Source organism: Salvelinus alpinus, chromosome 3, assembly GCF_045679555.1.
Source record: "Salvelinus alpinus chromosome 3, SLU_Salpinus.1, whole genome shotgun sequence".
Taxonomy (NCBI): Eukaryota; Metazoa; Chordata; class Actinopteri; order Salmoniformes; family Salmonidae; genus Salvelinus; species Salvelinus alpinus.
Window position 1 is genome coordinate 105,568,798 of NC_092088.1, and position 11,283 is coordinate 105,580,080.

Consider the following 11,283-nt stretch of genomic DNA (forward strand, 5'->3'; position numbering starts at 1 on the left):
TCTCCATCCCTGCCTGCCTCTCTCCATCCCTGCATCCCTGCCTGCCTCTCTCCATCCCTGCATCCCTGCCTCTCTCCATCCCTGCATCCCTGCCTCTCTCCATCCCTGCCTGCCTCTCTCCATCCCTGCCTCTCTCCATCCCTGCCTCTCTCCATCCCTGCCTGCCTCTCTCCATCCCTGCCTGCCTCTCTCCATCCCTGCCTGCCTCTCTCCATCCCTGCCTCTCTCCCTCCATCCCTGCCTCTCTCTCTCCATCCCTGCATCTCTCCATCCCTGCCTCCCAGCCTCTTCTCCCTGTCTCCCTCCATGCCTGCCTCTCCATCCCTGCCTCCCAGCCTCTTCTCCCTGTCTCCCTCCGTGCCTCCCTGTCTCTCTTCCCTCCCAGCCTTTCTTCTCTCCCCTCCCAGCCTCTCTCCCCTCCCAGCCTCTCTCCCCTCCCCTCCCTCCCAGCCTCTCTTCTCTCCCCTCCCTCCCAGCCTCTCTTCTCTCCCCTCCCTCCCAGCCTCTCTTAGGTCTGTCTTTATGTTGTGTTGTCTCTCTCCTGCCATGTTATGTTGTTGTCTTAGGTCTGTCTTTATGTTGTGGTGTCTCTGTTCTGCCATGTTATGTTGTTGTCTTAGGTCTGTCTTTACGTCGTGGTGTCTCTCTTCTGCCATGTTATGTTGTTGTCTTAGGTCTGTCTTTATGTTGTGTTGTCTCTCTTCTGCCATGTTATGTTGTTGTCTTAGGTCTGTCTTTATGTTGTGTTGTCTCTCTTCTGCCATGTTATGTTGTTGTCTTAGGTCTGTCTTTATGTCGTGTTGTGTTGTCTCTCTTCTGCCATGTTATGTTGTTGTCTTAGGTCTGTCTTTATGTCGTGGTCTCTCTTCTGCCATGTTATGTTGTTGTCTTAGGTCTGTCTTTATGTCGTGGTCTCTCTTCTGCCATGTTATGTTGTTGTCTTAGGTCTGTCTTTATGTCGTGGTGTCTCTCTTCTGCCATGTTATGTTGTTGCCTTAGGTCTGTCTTTACGTCGTGTTGGTGTCTTTCTTGTTGGGATGTGTGTTTTGTCCTATATTTTTATTTTTAATCCCAGTCCTCGTCCCCGCAGTAGGCCTTTTTTCCTTTTGGTAGGCCGTGATTGAAAAATAAGAATTGGTTCTGAACTGACTTGCCTAGCCTGGTAAAGGTTTAATAAAACAACAAATAAGTAAAACAATGTAAACATTACATTTTTGAAAACAAAAAAAAGTGGTCTCTTGGCACGGGACTTGGTAAGTTAAGCCGCCTACACATATCTGTAATTAAATATTACCACTATCTTTTTAAACCCATGTCTATCTTTAGTTCTCAAACACAATCCAACACAATCACAGTCTAGGCCCTGTTGATACCTCATATCTCAGCGATAATGCTTTGCATTACCCCTAGGAAAGAAAACACTTACATTTGCTCAATGTGACATTGGCTCAACTTACCCCAAGGCAAACATTTTGACTATATTAGCCTACACAGCTACAAGGATACACTTTCATACTAGATTTAGGACCTCATATTGAAGCTAATAGAGACCCCCTACTGATGTTTATAACAATGTTAAAATGATCTACTTTGGTTTAGATACATGCAATAGTGAAACCTCTAACACAAGAAATTAATTTGACTTGGTGAAAATCTGTTATTTTTGTACCTAACTTGCTGGTCACTTTTTCCATGTGGTTTCATCCTTCACGGACTCCATGAAATTATGACCTCTTCCTACATATTTGGTCAAATTATTAATTTTGTGTACGGTTTCCTAGAAACAAGGCTGGCTCAACTTCACCCCCTCTCCCCTACTGCTACTCTGTTGGTTATGAATTAAAATGTCCCTTAAAAACATCAATCATTTAATAAATAATGTTATTTGAATTAGGATGAGGGCAAGTACTCTCATTTCCGTGATGTAAATAAATTAAAGTCTCTAGATAAGTCTCTAGATAAGTCTCTAGATAAGTCTCTAGATAAGTCTCTAGATAAGTCTCTAGATAAGTCTCTAGATAAGTCACTAGTCATCTACAAGGGGTACTGGAGTACAACATCACAGCTGATCATATTAACACCATATCAACACCAGAGATGATGTTAACGTCTTATCTAATATGTCTGTACCATTTACAGTAAACTGTGGCCAGAGCCTGTCTAAGTGATGATGATTGGTACAACTGGATTAACAGCCCATGAGTTAAGGAGTACATTGGTACTCTATTCTCAGGGTGGTTCTGTCTGTAAGGTTTGAATGTGTCGGGTCAGTTGACCTCTTGTCTGTAAGGATAGAATGTGTCGGGTCAGTTGACCTCTTGTCTGTAAGGATAGAATGTGTCGGGTCAGTTGACCTCTTGTCTGTAAGGATAGAATGTGTCGGGTCAGTTGACCTCTTGTCTGTAAGGATAGAATGTGTCGGGTCAGTTGACCTCTTGTCTGTAAGGATAGAATGTGTCCGGGTCAGTTGACCTCTTGTCTGTAAGGATAGAATGTGCCGGGTCAGTTGACCTCTTGTCTGTAAGGATAGAATGTGTCGGGTCAGTTTACCTCTTGTTTCAGGTGTCCAAAGCGTCCTCTCTCTCTCTCTCTCTGTGTCCCGGTCTGTCTCTGCGTTAGGTCAGTTTACCTCTTGTTTCAGGTGTCCAAAGCGTCCTCTCTCTCTGTGTCCAGGTCTGTCTCTGCGTTAGGTCAGTTTACCTCTTGTTTCAGGTGTCCAACGCGTCCTCTCTCTCTGTGTCCCGGTCTGTCTCTGCGTCAGGTCAGTTTACCTCTTGTTTCAGGTGTCCAAAGCGTCCTCTCTCTGTGTCCCGGTCTGTCTCTGCGTCAGGTCAGTTTACCTCTTGTTTCAGGTGTCCAACGCGTCCTCTCTCTGTGTCCAGGTCTGTCTCTGCGTTAGGTCAGTTTACCTCTTGTTTCAGGTGTCCAACGCGTCCTCTCTCTGTGTCCCGGTCTGTCTCTGCGTTAGGTCAGTTTACCTCTTGTTTCAGGTGTCCAAAGCGTCCTCTCTCTCTCTCTCTCTGTGTCCCGGTCTGTCTCTGCGTTAGGTAAGTATTCCAGCTGAGACAGAGGTCAGGGGTTGAGGTGGTCTATTCGTTGGTCAGTCCACTCATCGGTTGGCTCCTCTATTCGTTGGTCAGTCCACTCATCGGTTGGCTCCTCTGTTTTGGTGGTCAGTTTAAAGGTTTTTCAGCTCTTCTGTCAGATCCTGGTTTCTATGCTGGGCTTTTTTGGTGGTTTGTTAAGCTGGTCTCTACCTCGGTCAGTCCGCTACTCTCTTCGGGGTCCTGGTGAGGTAGCTGTATGGATGCCCATGGACAGCCTGAGTTCCTGTGGTTAGGGTCTCTCTCTCTCTCTCTCTCTGTGTTTCAAGTCTATGTTCTGGCTCTTCTCCATCACCCGCATGTGGATGTTATCACCCAGCAGACTTTCTATTGGCTTTCATCACTAAACAAGTCTCGCCCTCTCCCTCCCTAACACACTCTCTCTCTCTCTCTCTCTCTCTCTCTCTCTCTCCCTAACACACTCTCTCTCTCTCTCTCGCTCTCTCGTTCTCTGTAGACTGTCCCTCCCTGTTTCTCACCCTCATTGCATTGTTAATTCAATCCAACCAAGCCCCGTCGACAAAGCGCGCGCACACACACACACACACACACACACTGCAACACTTTCCCAGTGTCTCCTGATGTGATTGGCCCCCTGCTTGCTACCCGGCAGGGAGGAAGAGAGGTAGAGAAAGAATGAAAGGGAGCGAGAGAGAGACCAAAGAGGGAGAAAAGAGGGAGAGTGGGATAAAGGAAGCGTTACAGCAGGGACTTATTTTAACACCACAGATGGAGTGTGTTTAAACACTTAAAAAACAGACTTTTATTGAACACTTTAAGGTTTCTAAGTGTGGCTTCGTGGGATGAAAGTCATTTTGACACGTGAAATACCACTACTGAAGTGATTTTGGACGTCCTGTCTCCAACCCGACAACGAATACCATGCTGTATGTTCCTCAACAACCGCCAGTCAAGGAGATGGAGTTGTGTTGTTCCTAGTTAGAGAACACAGCCGCCATGTTCTTCCACAGTACTTTCCAAAGTAGACTAAACGTCACCGGCAATTAGTAACACCCATGGATAATACACTTACTGTATAATGTGTATAATACACCCAAAGTAGACTAAACGTCACCAGCAGTTAGTAACACCCATGGATAATACACTTACTGTATAATGTGTATAATACACCCAAAGTAGACTACACGTCACCAGCAGTTAGTAACACCCATGGATAATACACTTACTGTATAATGTTTATAATCAATTAAACAAGATCAGTATCATTATCATGCATTCAAATAATGAGATGAAAGTTTGTCCAAATCTCTGTGTAGTTAAACTCCTAGACTACAGTGGCAGAATAAAATACTGTCTGGTTCCATCTAGTGGCCATAGATGGAATTTCCCTCCTTATATTCCTCAATTCCAGCCTGCGGCTCAGGGGTGTCAAACTCATTTCCCCTGTGGCCGCATTCGGTCTTCACCAAGGTCAAATACAATTAATTATTTTACCTCAGCATCAAAATTAGCAAGAAATGTGTCCCTTTTATCCATACTTTTTGAATATTCAATGCTCCCTAAGTGTGTAGCTTTTGATGGAAGTTTGCAAGCTGGACAAAGTGATGTGACCATAATGGACATACATTTATCATTTACACAGTTTCAATGTGGTTTAAGTGTTGATTAGATCGCTCTCCTTTCCCTCTCTTTCCATGTACTCCTGTGTGAGCCAATAAACGCCACAAAAGGCCCCTCAATCTCAAATGACACCCCACTCAATTAAAATATATATATATATTTCACCTTTATTTAACCAGGTAGGCCAGTTGAGAACAAGTTCTCATTTACAACTGCGACCTGGCAAAGGCAAAGCAGTGCGACACAAACAACACAAAGTTACACATGGAATAAACAAACGCACAGTCAATAATACAATAGAGAAAGTCTATATACAGTGTGTGCAAATGAGGTAGGATAAGGGAGGAAAGGCAATAAATAGGCCATAGTGGCGAAGTAATTACAATTTAGCAATTAAACACTGGAATGGTAGATGTGCAGAAGATGAATGTGCAAGTAGAGATACTGGGGTGCAAAGGAGCAACAAAGAATAACATGGCGATGAGGATGTTGGAGTTTACAGTATAACCAGACACCTAGCGATTGGTAGTTGTCCACATATTCTAAGTCAGAACCGTCGAGAGTAGTGATGCTGGACGGGCATTGATCGATTGAATAGCATGCACTTAGTTTTACTAGCATTTAAGAGCAGTTGGAGGCCACGGAAGGAGAGTTATGGCATTGAAGCTCGCCTGGAGGGTTGTTAACACAGTGTCCAAAGAAGGGCCAGAAGTATACAGAATAGTGTCGTCTGCGTAGAGGTGTATCAGAGAATCACCAGCAGCAGGAGCGACATCATTGATGTACAGTTTTGGGCAAAAGTTTTGAGTATGACACAAATATGAATTTTCACAAAGTCTGCTGCCTCAGTTTGTATGATGGCAATTTGCATATACTCCAGAATGTTATGAAGAGTGATCAGATGAATTGCAATTAATTGCATAGTCCCTCTTTGCCATGCAAATAAACTGAATCCCCCAAAAACATTTCCACTGCATTTCAGCCCTGCCACAAAAGCACCAGCTGACATGTCAGTGATTCTCTCGTTAACACAGGTGTGAGTGTTGACGAGGACAAGGCTGGAGATCACTCTGTCGTGCTGATTGAGTTCGAATAACAGACTGGAAGCTTCAAAAGGAGGGTGGTGCTTGGAATCATTGTTCTTCCACTGTCAACCATGGTTACCTGCAAGGAAACATGTTCCGTCATCATTGCTTTGCACAAAAAGGGCTTCACAAGCAAGGATATTGCTGCCAGTAAGATTGCACCTAAATATACCATTTATCAGATCATCAAGAACTTCAAGGAGAGCGGGTCAATTGTTGTGAAGAAGGCTTCAGGGTGCCCAAGAAAGTCCAGCAAGCGCCAGGACCGTCTCTTAAAGTTGATTCAGCTGCGGGATCGGGGCACCACCAGTAGAGGACTTGCTCAGGAATGGCAACAGGCAGGTGTGAGTGCATCTGCACGCACAGTGAGGCGAAGACTTTTGGAGGATGGCCTGGTGTCAAGGGCAGCAAAGAAGCCACTTCTCTCCAGGAAAAACATCAGGGACAGACTGATATTCTGTAAAAGGTAAAGGGATTGGACTGCTGACGACTGGGGTAAAGTCATTTTCTCTGATGAATCACCTTTCCGATTGTTTGGGGCATCCGGAAAAAAAGCTTGTCCAGAGAAGACAAGGTGAGCGCTACCATCAGTCCTGTGTCATCCCAACAGTAAAGCATCCTGAGATCATTCATGTGTGGGGTTGCTTCTCAGCCAAGGGAGTGAGCTCACTCACAATTTTGCCTAAGAACACAGCCATGAATAAAGAATGGTACCAACACATCCTCCGAGAGCAACTTCTCCCAACCATCCAGGAACAGTTTGGTGACGAACAATGCCTTTTCCAGCATGATGGAGCACATTGCCATAAGGCAAAAGTGATAACTAAGTGGCTCGGGGAACAAAACATCAATATTTTGGGTCCATGGCCATCCCCGTGATGGTAGTGACAAACGATATGACACTACCAACAGTATCAGCCTGGCTAGGAAGTTCCCCGTGATGGTAGTGACAAACGGTATGACACTATCAACAGTATCAGCCTGGCTAGGAAGTTCCCCGTGATGGTAGTGACAAACGGTATGACACTATCAACAGTATCAGCCTGGCTAGGAAGTTCCCCGTGATGGTAGTGACAAACGGTATGACACTACCAACAGTATCAGCCTGGCTAGGAAGTTCCCCGTGATGGAGGTCTCTGCGCACCGTGGAGATATCTCTTGGTGGAACCTCTTGGTCTGTAGACTATCTGTGTACCCTCTAACCTCTTGGTCTGTAGACTATCTGTGTACCCTCTAACCTCTTGGTCTGTAGACTATCTGTGTACCCTCTAACCTCTTGGTCTGTAGACTATCTGTGTACCCTCTAACCTCTTGGTCTGTAGACTATCTGTGTACCCTCTAACCCCTTGGTCTGTAGACTATCTGTGTACCCTCTAACCTCTTGGTCTGTAGACTATCTGTGTACCCTCTAACCTCTTGGTCTGTAGACTATCTGTGTACCCTCTAACCTCTTGGTCTGTAGACTATCTGTGTACCCTCTAACCTCTTGGTCTGTAGACTATCTGTGTACCCTCTAACCTCTTGGTCTGTAGACTATCTGTGTACCCTCTAACCTCTTGGTCTGTAGACTATCTGTGTACCCTCTAACCTCTTGGTCTGTAGACTATCTGTGTACCCTCTAACCTCTTGGTCTGTAGACTATCTGTGTACCCTCTAACCTCTTGGTCTGTAGACTATCTGTGTACCCTCTAACCTCTTGGTCTGTAGACTATCTGTGTACCCTCTAACCTCTTGGTCTGTAGACTATCTGTGTACCCTCTAACCTCTTGGTCTGTAGACTATCTGTGTACCCTCTAACCTCTTGGTCTGTAGACTATCTGTGTACCCTCTAACCTCTTGGTCTGTAGACTATCTGTGTACCCTCTAACCTCTTGGTCTGTAGACTATCTGTGTACCCTCTAACCTCTTGGTCTGTAGACTATCTGTGTACCCTCTAACCTCTTGGTCTGTAGACTATCTGTGTACCCTCTAACCTCTTGGTCTGTAGACTATCTGTGTACCCTCTAACCTCTTGGTCTGTAGACTATCTGTGTACCCTCTAACCTCTTGGTCTGTAGACTATCTGTGCACCCTCTAACCTCTTGGTCTGTAGACTATCTGTGTACCCTCTAACCTCTTGGGCTGTAGACTATCTGTGTACCCTCTAACCTCTTGGTCTGTAGACTATCTGTGTACCCTCTAACCTCTTGGTCTGTAGACTATCTGTGTACCCTCTAACCTCTTGGTCTGTAGACTATCTGTGTACCCTCTAACCTCTTGGTCTGTAGACTATCTGTGTACCCTCTAACCTCTTGGTCTGTAGACTATCTGTGTACCCTCTAACCTCTTGGTCTGTAGACTATCTGTGTTGCTACTTCAACATCCCTCTGCTCCTGTACATAATCAAATCCAATGTATTTATAAAGCCCTTCTTACATCAGCTGATATCTCAAAGTGCTGTACAGAAACCCAGCCTTAAACCTCCAAACAGCAAGCAATGCAGGTGTAGAAGCACGGTTGCTGGAAAAAACTCACTAGAAAGGCCAGAACCTAGGAAGAAACCTAGAGAGGACCAAGGCTGAGGGGTGGCCAGTCCTCTTCTGGCTGTGCTGGATGGATATTATAACAGAACATGGCCAAGATGTTCAAATGTTCATAGATGACCAGCATGGTCAAATAATAATAATCACATTAGTTGTCGAGGGTGCAACAAGTCAGCACATCAGGAGTAAATGTCAGTTAGCTTTTCATATCCGATCACATTGAGAGTATCTCTACCGCTCCTGCTGTCTCTAGAGAGTTGGAAACAGGAGGTCTGGGACATATTGTGTTCAATCTTATCAGTGGAGATTTTATAAGAGCCCTGTACGTGTGTTCAGAGTGATAACTAGTCTTATGGAACAAGGCGTGTGATAACTAGTCTCATGGAACAAGGTGTGTGATAACTAGTCTCATGGAACAAGGTGTGTGATAACTAGTCTTATGGAACAAGGCGTGTGATAACTAGTCTTATGGAACAAGGCGTGTGATAACTAGTCTCATGGAACAAGGTGTGTGATAACTAGTCTCATGGAACAAGGTGTGTGATAACTAGTCTTATGGAACAAGGCGTGTGATAACTAGTCTTATGGAACAAGGCGTGTGATAACTAGTCTTATGGAACAAGGCGTGTGATAACTAGTCTTATGGAACAAGGCGTGTGATAACTAGTCTTACGGAACGCGGCGTGTGATAACTAGTCTTACGGAACAAGGCGTGTGATAACTAGTCTTATGGAACAAGGCGTGTGATAACTAGTCTTATGGAACGAGGCGTGTGATAACTAGTCTTACGGAACAAGGCGTGTGATAACTAGTCTTACGGAACAAGGCGTGTGATAACTAGTCTTATGGAACAAGGCGTGTGATAACTAGTCTTATGGAACGAGGCGTGTGATAACTAGTCTTATGGAACGAGGCGAGTGATAACTAGTCTTATGGAACAAGGCGTGTGATAACTAGTCTTATGGAACAAGGCGTGTGATAACTAGTCTTATGGAACAAGGCGTGTGATAACTAGTCTTATGGAACAAGGCGTGTGATAACTAGTCTTATGGAACAAGGCGTGTGATAACTAGTCTTACGGAACAAGGCGTGTGATAACTAGTCTTATGGAACGAGGCGTGTGATAACTAGTCTTATGGAACGAGGCGTGTGATAACTAGTCTTATGGAACAAGGCGTGTGATAACTAGTCTTATGGAACAAGGCGTGTGATAACTAGTCTTATGGAACAAGGCGTGTGATAACTAGTCTTATGGAACGAGGCGTGTGATAACTAGTCTTATGGAACAAGGCGTGTGATAACTAGTCTTATGGAACGAGGCGTGTGATAACTAGTCTTATGGAACAAGGTGCGTGATAACTAGTCTTATGGAACGAGGCGTGTGTGTCAGAAGGTTTAAAATATACCTTCGTCCCCAAAGAGATTCCTTCCATCGTTCCCCTGCATCCAAATACCTGTGTTAAGAAATACTCTATATTTTGTGTTTGTGGGTTATACTTAACCGTGATGGAAGGATGATGCCACTGGGTGGCACCAAATCCCAAAGATATCGTCTACGTACGGGATGTAAAGGGAGGGTAGCTTCCTGCCCTTGGGAAAGACGGTATCCTCCCAATCGGCTATGTAGATAGTGGCATATGCAGGAGGAAACTTCTTACCCGAAACCTGCAAATAATGTTTGGAATCAAACTCTAAATCATTGCTCGTTAAACCCCAAGGAGAGAGAGGACAGCCTCATCTGGTCTATTTGGTTCTGGGTGTTTTAGATTTCTGTAACTTTTAGAGTTGAGGGTTAGGGTTGAGGGTTAGAGTTGAGGGTTAGGGTTGAGGGTTAGGGTTGAGGGTTAGAGTTGAGGGTTAGGGTTGAGGGTTAGAGTTGAGGGTTAGGGTTGAGGGTTAGAGTTGAGGGTTAGGGTTGAGGGTTAGGGTTGAGGGTTAGGGTTGAGGGTTAGGGTTGAGGGTTAGAGTTGAGGGTTAGGGTTGAGGGTTAGGGTTGAGGGTTAGAGTTGAGGGTTAGGGTTGAGGGTTAGAGTTGAGGGTTAGGGTTGAGGGTTAGGGTTGAGGGTTAGAGTTGAGGGTTAGGTTTGAGGGTTAGGGTTGAGGGTTAGAGTAGAGGGTTAGAGTAGAGGGTTAGAGTAGAGGGTTAGAGTTGAGGGTTAGAGTTGAGGGTTAGGGTTGAGGGTTAGGGTTGAGGGTTAGAGTTGAGGGTTAGAGTAGAGGGTTAGAGTAGAGGGTTAGGGTTGAGGGTTAGAGTTGAGGGTTAGAGTTGAGGGTTAGGGTTGAGGGTTAGGGTTGAGGGTTAGAGTTGAGGGTTAGGGTTGAGGGTTAGGGTTGAGGGTTAGAGTAGAGGGTTAGAGTAGAGGGTTAGGGTTATAGTTTGGGGTTGAGCGTTAGAGTTTAGGTTAAGGCAATGGGTTAGGGTTGTGGTTAGGGCAATGTTTTGGGGTTAGGGTTGAGGGTTAGGGTTGAGGGTTAGGGTTATGGTTTGGGGTTGAGGTTAGGATTAGGGAAAATCCTGTCCCTATTCCAGATACACATTTTCTCCCTCACACAAACTGGTGAGGCAATGAGGATGATTCATGTTTAATATGAGACTAACATCACATCTGATCAATCTAGAGTCAAAAACATCCATCTTCTGGATTTCCATGTCACTTGATATCACTCTTCACATAATCCAGGAAGGGTTTTTCTGTTTACATTCTGAAGAGAGAACTGATCTGAGATCAGCTCGGTCCTGTACCAGACCACCAACTATCAGAGGGACATCTACATTCTGAAGAGAGAACTGATCTGAGATCAGCTCGGTCCTGTACCAGACCACCAACTATCAGAGGGACATCTACAGTCTGAAGAGAGAACTGATCTGAGATCAGCTCGGTCCTGTACCAGACCACCAACTATCAGAGGGACATCTACAGTCTGAAGAGAGAACTGATCTGAGATCAGCTCGGTCCTGTACCAGACCACCAACTATCAGAGGGACATCTA

General features: G+C 45.1%; 1 protein-coding gene across 3 annotated transcripts in view; it reads right to left on the reverse strand.

Moving 5' to 3' along the window:
- The window catches only part of grem2b (gremlin 2, DAN family BMP antagonist b), a 20,998-nt gene extending 17,348 nt beyond the window's left edge, over positions 1-3,650 (reverse strand). Inside the window, exon 1 of one of the 3 annotated variants that reach the window (XM_071394736.1) lies at positions 2,701-3,650. The gene's annotated coding sequence lies outside the window, so the exon portion shown is untranslated. Of the gene's footprint in view, positions 1-2,550 lie in introns of all 3 variants that reach the window. The other 2 variants (XM_071394735.1, XM_071394734.1) reach the window with 2 other exon arrangements.
- Between the last annotated feature and the right edge of the window lie 7,633 nt (positions 3,651-11,283).